This window comes from Rhinoraja longicauda, chromosome 40 (assembly GCF_053455715.1).
Source record: "Rhinoraja longicauda isolate Sanriku21f chromosome 40, sRhiLon1.1, whole genome shotgun sequence".
Classification (NCBI taxonomy): Eukaryota; Metazoa; Chordata; class Chondrichthyes; order Rajiformes; family Arhynchobatidae; genus Rhinoraja; species Rhinoraja longicauda.
Window position 1 is genome coordinate 10,722,915 of NC_135992.1, and position 9,938 is coordinate 10,732,852.

Genomic DNA, 9,938 nt, shown 5'->3' on the forward strand with positions numbered 1-9,938 from the left:
AGTTGCTGTGAATCCTGGGCGAGGAGGTGCAAAGGATGCTTGGCATCCGATGGGGCCTTGCACACCAGCCTATGAGTGAAGAACTCTCTGCGAAGCTTGGTGGGTGCGATACCTGCGAGCACCGGCAGGAGATCCGTCGGAGTAGGGAGTAGGCAGCTAGTGATGATCCGCATGGTGTCGTTGAGGGTGGCGTCTAGTTTGCTGGTATGGGCGCTGCAGCACCATGCTGGGGCAGCGTACTCAGCGGCACTGTACACGAGTGCAAGAGCACTGGTTCGAAGAGTAGATGTCCTGGCGCCCCATGACGATCCGGCCAAGCAATGCAGGAGGTTGTTCCGTGCCAAGACTTTAGCACGGAGAGCTTCAAGGTGTTGCTTGTAGGTCAGCTGCCGATCTAGTTTCACCCCGAGGTATGTAGGAAATGGGTTGTAGGGTAGGGGTGACCCATTGAGGGTGACGGTTAGCTGGCGTTGAGCTTCTTTGTTGTTCAGGTGAAAGGCCATTGTGGTGGTTTTTGCCATACTCAGTTTTAGTCTCCAGGTCTTAAGGTAGCCCGCGACGTTCCATATCCGCCGAGAGCACATCCGAACAATGAAATTCTTACTTGCAGCAGCAGAACAGATATGTAAGCGTAATACTGTTGCTGCTTTACAGCGAATGCAGCGCCGGAGACTCAGGTTCGATCCTGACTACGGGTGCTGCACTGTAAGAAGTTTGTACGTTCTCCCCGTGACCTGCGTGGGTTTTCTCCGAGATCTTCGGTTTCCTCCCACACTCCAAAGACGTACAGGTATGTAGGTTAATTGGCTGGGTAAAGGTAAAAATTGTCCCTAGTGGGTGTAGGATAGTGTTAATGTGCGGGGATCGCTGGGCGGCACGGACTTGGTGGGCCGAAAAGGCCTGTTTCCGGCTGTATATATATGATATGATATGATACTTTATAAACCCCATTATAAACAACAATAGAGTTCAGAATATAAAAAAACAAACAAAAAATTAAATAAACAATAAGAGTGCAACTAAACAATAATACTGCAATAAACAATAGTGATTGTAATTGTTATAAAATAATAATACAGTATGATATGCCTGGTAACATGGAAAACAAAAGTGTTTCATTGACTGAAGATGGGTCTCGACCCGAAACGACATTTGTTCCTTTTCTCCAGAGACGCTGCCTGACTAGCTGAGTTACTCCAGTATTTATTGTGTCTACCTTCGGTGGAAAGCAGCATCTGCAGTTCCTTCGTACACAAAGTGTTTCATTGCCCCTTGGTGCCCCTAACAATGATAAACCAATACCACTGCAGCATCATATCAGGACATAGCATTTGAAGAAAAAATGCACATAATACTCAGCCGGTCAGGCAGCATTTGTAGGGAGTGAAATGGAATCTCTCTTGATTGGAGACGCAAGGAACTGCAGATGCAGGAATCTTGTGGTAAAACGCAAAAGTGCTGGAGGAAGTCAGCAAGTCATTTGGCATATATGGAGTGAATGCACGGGGTTGAATCTGAAGAATGATACCAGCCCCAAATATTGCCTAATTCATTCTTTCCACAGATGTTGTCTGACCCACTGAATTTCTCCAGTATTTTGCATTTTGCTCCTTTATGTAGATTCAATTTTCCCTAGAATATTTTGACGGGTTGTTGCAATTTCTCCAGACCATCAGATTCTTTTACCAATAACTTTACTAAGTTAACTCTTTAAATTTTAGTCTGAAATTGATGTATCAGCTTCCAACTCCTTTCATTAGAGCTATTTTTATTTGTGGCAGTAGAAGGCTATTCTTGCCACCTCATAACATCCATCTCTCAAAGCACTTCTAAGAACTAAAAGGTTTAGATTATGATGAATTTAAACCATCATTATAGTCCAATCCTTTTAATTCTGAAATAGAGAAGTTCTTTACAGAAAAGCCTATCCTTGCAACACTCCAAAAGATGAGCAATTGTTTAAAAAAATCCTGAGATGGATATTTTTGGATGAGCCCGGGTGGCCTTATATTAAAATAAAAACAGTTCTGATGAGGGAACTTCAACCCAATTCATTCATTCTACTTTTCTTTCCACAACTGCTGCTGACCTGCTGAAGTGTTTCCAGCATTTTTTAAACTTTTATTTCAGATTTCTAGATTTTTTTTAATGCTTGCAGTCATACTTAGTGTAACTTTTCTGTGAATTTGAGCAATCGGGTGTTTTCCGAGAAAGGTCTTACAGCATTGTGAGTACGGAATAGTGAAAGGCTTGGATAGAGTGGATGTGGAGATAGTGGGAGAGTCCAGGACTAGAGGTCACAGCCTCAGAATTAAAGGGCGTTCCTTTTGTAAGAAGATGAGGAGGAATTTCTTTAGTCAGAGAATGGTGAATCTGTGGAATTCTTTGCCAAGTCAATGGACATTTTTAAGGCCAAGATAGATGGATTCTTGATTAGTACGGGTGTCGTTATGGGGAGAAGGCAGGAGAATGGGATTAGGATGGAGGGATAGATCAGCCATGATTGAATGGTGGAGTAGACTTGATGGGCCGAATGGCCTAATTCTTCTCCTATCACATATGACCTTATTGCAATACGCATCAGCTGTAAACAATCTGTTAAGCAACCTGATGTTCCCAAGGCTCTGTGTTCTGCATGTTAGGGGCAGTGATTATCTTCTTTCATATGCTAGATTATTTAATCAAGTGAATGCCTCTTTGTATTTATTACTTTGAAGTTAATTGAATTACTGAAGAAACTGTAGCAATTTCAGTTCCAGAGATTTCATTTGACCTGTATGTCTTCCTTGTAACTTGGCTAGATTCCAATAATTACTCAACAGACTGAGGACGAAATAACAGGACCTTCAGAAAACAATAATATATTCAAACAATGTGGTTTTATGAAAGGGACATCATGTTTGATAAATTTGCTAGAGTTCTTTGAGTATGTAAGAGTGAACAAAGGGGAACCAGTGGTATATTTAGATTTCAAAAATACTTTTAATAGTGTGCTGAAGGGCCTGTTTCCATGCTGTATCTTGCAATTCACTCAACCATTTGCAATTCCTTATTTCTTCATTAAAACAGAACTTGCTGCCATCAGTAGGGTATTCTAGTATTACTATAATACTACATTACAGTAACTCAACACCATTTCAAAATAATTTTGTTGAATGAGAAGCACTTTGGGGTTCTTTAAATTTGTGAAAATAGCTTTGTACAGGTAACCCTCGTGTGAGAGGGGGGGGGCGGGAGGGAAGGAAGGGGGGTCGCATTGATAAAAAAACGGTCCATAACTATATTTTCTGTACCATAAACCATGCCATTTCCATGTGCTTCCAGAAACACGAGGTGTAATTTAAAACATTGTGATTATTTATTTAATTTTTCTCACATAAATTCTGTAAGAGTGAATTTTTGCTCTATATCGGGTAGAGATTTGTGAATTCTTTTAGAGGAGATTTCTACTAGCTGAACATCCATAATGTGGGGATCATCTGTAATTTATAAATTCTTCTTTCTTTCACTGCTTAACACACCACGTATTAGCAAAATCACTGAAGCCTGCATCTGTACTTTAAGTTTATTAGGTTTTTAGAATGAGCAATGAAACATATGTGTTGAATCCAACTCTTCATATACTCTATCCCCTAATTTGCACAGCAGTCGCTGGATTGAGCAAGGCTGTTCCATTTCTAAATGCTTCTTTTGCAAACCTCTGATCCCACGCGTATGTCTGAAGGCCGGTTGATAAGCTAATTCACCAGCCGCACTTGTGATTCGTATCAGCTGATCTTGAATGCCTGCCAGTGGGAGTCCTACTTCAAAGCACAAAGCTGAAAAGGTCGCTCGAACCAGTAGCAAGCTGTTCCGGTGAATTGCCATCCTGTTTTTCTGTCTATCAGCTATCTCCAGTAAGCTGTGTTTCGAAATACCTGCTCTCTACCCCTGCATTGCGACAGCCACAGTACACGAAGTTCAGAAAAAGTACTAGATACATTCCATCTGCTTATGTTCTTTTGAAACCACACCGAAGGGACTGGCTATCCTAAACTCATGTCATCGAGGTGAAGGGAAATGTATTTATGGCAATACTGGTGTATATTATATATTCATATTTTTCCCGGAACTAAGGAGGCAGCTTAAAGTCAACAACGTTGCAATAAATCAAGTGGATCAATGACAGTCAACATATCTTAGCTCAACAGAACCTCTTGGGCACACAAGATAATCACACACGGAGTTGTCATGACACCCTGGTCGGCATGATCAGGTTAGGCTGAAGGGCATGTTTCCAGGCAGTGGGGGCACTCAGGTCAAGGCCTCCCTGTACATGGACAATGGGATCCAGGATCGGTCCGCAGACTGATTAGCGTCTGCGACCAGTTTGAGTCGGCCAAGAGCGAGCGAGCAGGAAGAGCGAGGCCATGCTCTTTGGCAACTGGCCTGACCAATCTTCCATCCCCTTCACCATCAAGCCTGACCTCTTGAAGGTGCTGGGCATCTGGTTCAGGAAGGCTGAGGCGTGTGGGGAAGGTGGGGAAGAAGCTGGAGCTGTGGAAGCAGCGCTCCCTCTCCTTCACAGGGAAAAATCTGGTCATCAGGTGTGAGGTGCTCTCGGGGCTGCTGTACTTGGCGCAAGTGTGGCCCGTCCCTCCCTCATACGCCACGGGAATCACCCGGGCCGTCTTCTGCTTCATCTGGGGGTTGACGATGGACCGGGTGTGCCGAGCCACAATGCACAAGTCGGCAGACAACGGGGGTAAAAGCGTGCCCAATGTCGCCCTCATCCTGATGGCCACCTTCGTGTGTGGCTGCATCAGGCGGAGCGTAGAGCCAAGCCAAGGGCCACTACCTGCTGAGGTTCTACCTGTTCCCGGTGTTGCGAAGGATGGGCCTGGCGCAGATGCCACGCAATGTCAGCTGGACATTGCCGCACCATCTGTCGCTCGTGGAAAGGTTCTTCCGGACCAACACCTTTGACCACAAGTCCATCGGGCAGTGGTCAGCACGGAAGGTCCTGCAGGCACTGCAGGGGAATGACTCCATGGACCCTGTGGCGTGGTTCCCAGAGCAGACTGCCCAGCTTGTCTGGCAAAATGCCTCATCGCCAGAACTCACCAACAAGCACCAAGACCTGGCTTGGCTGGCGGTGAGGGGAGCCCTCCCAGTCAGATCCTTCCTGCACCGCCGGAACCTCACTACCAGCGCACGCTGCCCTCGGGACGGCTGCTATGGAGAGGAGATGGTTGCCCACCTCTTCACAGAGTGTCGGGAGAGGTTTGCAGGGGTCCCTGTCATGATTTACTCCGAGCAGCTCCGTCACAGAGGACTCCGTGATCTACGGACTGTTCCCAGGGACGCATTCAGAGACTGACATCGAGTGCTGCTGGAAGGTCATCAACTCGGTGAAAGATGCTCTTTGGTCTGCCCGAGCTTTGTTGACCCCCAGCGGAGCGAGCTGTCCGTCGGGGAATGTTGCCGACTGGCCCGCTGCGGACTGCAGGAGTACGTGCTGAGGGATGCACTGGAGCTCGGTGCAGCCAATGCCAAGGCCCTGTGGGGGAGGACCACAGTCTAGGGTCCTTCCGCTGCTGGACATGGGGAACAGAGTGTGGTGGAGACGCCCCTCCATATAAGAGAAGGGATTCTGTAGCTGTATTGAATGTATAACCTCTGGGAATGTCGGATGGAGTTTTGAAAAGAAAATGTTTTGTAAATATTTATTTCTGGAATAAAGTATTTTTTGATTAAAAAAAAATGTTTCCCTGCTCTGTGACTCAATGACTCCATGACATTCACATTGCTGTGTTGTTGCAATCAAGTATAAACCAAGGCTCAAATGGAATCACACCAGTCTCGCAGTCAGCAGTTTATGAATTCAAAACCCACTCCAACGTTTAACACAGACCTTATGCAGAATGTATTAGTTTAGTTTAGTTTAGTTTAGTGTCACGTGTACCGAGGGACAGTGAAAAACTTTTGTTGCATTGCTAACCAGTCAGCGGAAAGACATGATATGATACGGGTGTCGGGGGTTATGGGGAGAAGGCAGGAGAATGGGGTTAGGAAGGAGAGATAGATGGTCCATGATTGAATGGCAGAGTAGACTTGATGGGCCGAATGGCCTAATTCTGCTCCTTTCACTTATGACATTACAATCGAACCATTCACAGTGTACAGATTTAACTCAGAAACAGGGCCAATAATTTAACACATCTGTGCTGATGTTTATGTTCCACATGAGCTCCCTCCCACCATTCTTCATCTAATTCTTCGTTTCATTCCTCCTTGATTGCTCTACCCAGCACTTTCCTTCCTTGTGCGTGTGAAGAAGGATTCTGACCCAAAACATCATAATGTTTGTGGAAAAAACTCACTTCAACATCCTGCTAAGACCACCTGGCTTTAACGTTCGAGAATCTCCTCGCATGAAGAACATAGCTCCTGCAGGCGATAATCTCAACCAATCTTCCAAGGCCCTCGGAGCATGCCCTGGGATCATTCTCCCATAATCTTCCCATCATCGTAGTATCCATCCACTACCCACGAGGTGGAAGATTGCTTAGTCCACACTGCAGAGAAACGTGAAGCTCAATGCTGACAGCTTCAAGAACTTGTAGCAGATCTATCGAATACACTGCCCTGAAGCCTGAATAGCTTGCGTCATGCAAGGCAATCCAACGATAGTCTTCCGTGGACTTTATCTTGTCATTTAAGGAACATTCGCAAACAGCATTAGGGTACTACACAACAGTGTTTTAACTCTGTCAAAATATATTAATGTAATTTCCAGGCATCTTTATCATATTCTGATTAATTAAGCTTCTCTTCGGTTGGCAGCCAGCTTATTTTTATCGGTATATAGACACAAAGTGCTGCAGTAACTCAGTGGGTTAGGAAGTATCTCTGGAGGAAAAAGATAGGTGATGTTTTGGGTCAGGAGCTTTCTTCGGTCTTGAAACGAAACGTCATCTTTCCTTTTCTTCCAAAGATGCTACCTGACCCGCTGAGTTACTCCAGTAGTTAGCGTATTTTTGCGTTTTTGTTTCTATTTCTTTTTTATGGCTCTTTATTTCTAGACTGCATCTTTGCCTAATGTTCCAGTGAGGTGTGGAGGGAGTGGTGCACAGTTGGAAGTGCCATCTTCCTGATAAAATGTTGAACTGAAGACCCAACAACAATCTTTGGTCGGTATAAAACGACCCCAAGGGACTACTGAAGAAGAATAGGTAATGCAAAGGGTGTTATTCCCAATGTCCTGCTGTTTTACAAGTAATCTTGCTGTGTGCAAATTGTCTCAAGTTGTTTTCTATGATGCAATAGCAACTGCGTTTCAAAAATAATTTGTGTAGGAAGGAACTGCAGATTCTGGTTTAGTCACAAAACGCTGGGGTAACTCAGCGGGTCAGGCAGCATCTCTGGAGAGAAGGAATGGGTGACGTTTTGGGTTGGGACCCTTCTTCAGATTCGACGTGAAGGGCGAAAATCTTTTTTACTTAATTGGATAGCAATTCAAAAGCTCCAGCAAATGTATTTGTGAAGAAAATCAACTTTTGTTCATCAATTTCTAGACAATAGGTGCAGGAGTAGGCCATTCGAGCCAGCACCGCCATTCAATGTGATCATGGTTGATCATTCTCAATCATTAGAAATTGTAGAATTTCTCATTTTAAAGAGCTCTATCAGATCATCTCTTATCTAGAGAAAAGAGACCTAATCTATTCACAGTTGTAACTGCTTATTTCTGCTGTCGTCACTATGAATATTCTTTACATTTTGCAATTGGGGACCCGAACTGTCTGTGCTCCATATAAATATGCTCAAATTGGCTGTAACTTTCTTGTCGCTAATGCGCGGAAAATCTGCCGAAATATCTAGATACAGATGTGTCTACAGCTGTTGTGATTTACATTCATGGCTGTGCTTTTTTTCCAATTCCATCTTTGCCTCACCCATTTATTTCATCATTTCTGTAGACGTCACATTCCCCTTGCAATATTTATAGCAGTAGTTTGTTTGCTTCAGGCAATCCTTCAGATTCCTGCATTAGTTTCCGTGAATTGGATTGGATTTCTCAATGTAATGCTATTCTGTGCCAAAAGGCCGGTACATCAGTCTTTTTTTTTCCCGAATAATCTCGCAGGCAGCAGAGGGAGAATGTTCACTTTATTACCTAGCTTTAGACACAGATTTAGGGTTTAACAAGCAGCAGTCAGCCCCTGCACCAAGTAAAAAAATAGAATCATTAAAATCTGATCCACATAATCTCCATTTAGAAACATCTGTATCTATTTATTTCTCCAGGTCTAACTGCAGATGTTTGACATTCAAAAGATTAATTCCAAATTTAAAAACAATTTGTTTTCTAAACTTCTTCTACCAGGCCTTCTCGAATCCAGTCCACAAAGAGGGTTGTGTTGTTAAGGATAGACCTGGCCTCATTGCCACGTAATGTTTCATTCCATTGCACCTTGCCGAACTACCTGTCCTTTGTAGAAATGTCTCTGCAGTAAAACATCTTTGACCACAAGCCCATCAGGCAGTGGTCAGTGCAGGAAGGCCTGAGGCCTCGTGAGGGGCGATGCTGGAGAAACTATCAGTCTGAGGAAGGGTCCCGACCCGAAACATCACCTATCCATGTTCTCCAGTGATGCTGCCTGACCTGCTGAGTTACTCCAGCACTTTGTGTCTTTCTCTGTATAGAGCGTATTCTCCAGGAATCTGGTGCCTCGCACGTGAGTGACATTGTCTGCCCACCACAGCTGGCTATGTGTAACCTCCGCTTTGGGACGTTGGCCTGAGAGAGCATGTCGACGTTCTGCGAAGGCAGCAAATTCCGCGAAGGCAGCAAAAAAAATAGAAGGCATTTTTCCTGTGCTGTGGGAGTACCTTCGACCTATAAGACCGCAATGGTCCAAGAAGGCAGCTCGCTAATCTGCTCAGGGAATGTCTTGTCATAAATGGCTCAGACTGCAGTCCACATTTTATGAGTTAATAACAACTTGTTTTGATGAAGTCCATACAGACATTGGCCAGAATACAAGGGATAACTCCCGAGCTCTGCAAAACTAAAAACAGAAAATACTGGAAATAGCAGGTCAGACAGCATTTGTGATTTAAAATATTAATTGTTTCTTTTTCCATTGACGTCGTCTGACCTGAGAAGGCAAATTTAGTTTTTAGTTCACATTTCTAGCACCTGCAGTTTTTCTGTTTTCAAATGCTCTTTTCCAATATTACCTTTAGATTTGCAGCTGAGCGCATTAAAGGAAATAATGTCACATCTAAATGTTTTCAGCTCTGACAAAGCAGCATTAATTCTGTAGTGTTCCTGGCCCTAGGGTGGAACTGGAACTGATGGCTTTTAGCTTCATGGACAAGTGGCACTCACTGTGAGCAATCTCCACCACACTGTGCCCTCCCCCACCCAAGTAATGGCCTCACATAAGAATTTGTTTTTCTCTCATGGACTCATGTGTTAACATGGTCTCTTGGACAAAGCTTCCAATAAACCAATACTGACCTTAGTCAGTACACTGAAGGTAAAGGGAATCAAAGGCAGGATTTCAGTGGCTCAGCGGGATTAATATTGGCTGTATTGTAGCCAATAATTCCCTAGACATCACCAAAACATGTTTTTATCAATTTACTCGACTGAGTGGATCCGTTGGGCCCAAACCTCTCCCACATTGGTGCAGCACCCTCCCCCACTCTCATCCCCTCCCCTCTCCCCCTCCCTCCACCGCCTTCCCCCTCACCCCCACTCCATCCCCCTCATCCTCCCTCCACCCCCTCCCTCCCTAGGAGATAGATTTAAACTTTAAAATGTGAATAACTTGAAAAATATAACACAGATTTCAATGGAACTTCTTCCATTAGCACCAAAGGGACGACGGTGAGTAAGGTGGGCCTAAAATTGTCGCGCTATCGTGTACCGTTTTGGCTGTAGTTCA

General features: G+C 44.4%; 1 protein-coding gene across 1 annotated transcript in view; it reads left to right on the forward strand.

Moving 5' to 3' along the window:
• LOC144611529 (tetraspanin-4-like) overlaps window positions 1–9,938 on the forward strand; it is a 75,198-nt gene that overhangs the window by 2,180 nt on the left and 63,080 nt on the right. The window lies entirely within an intron of this gene.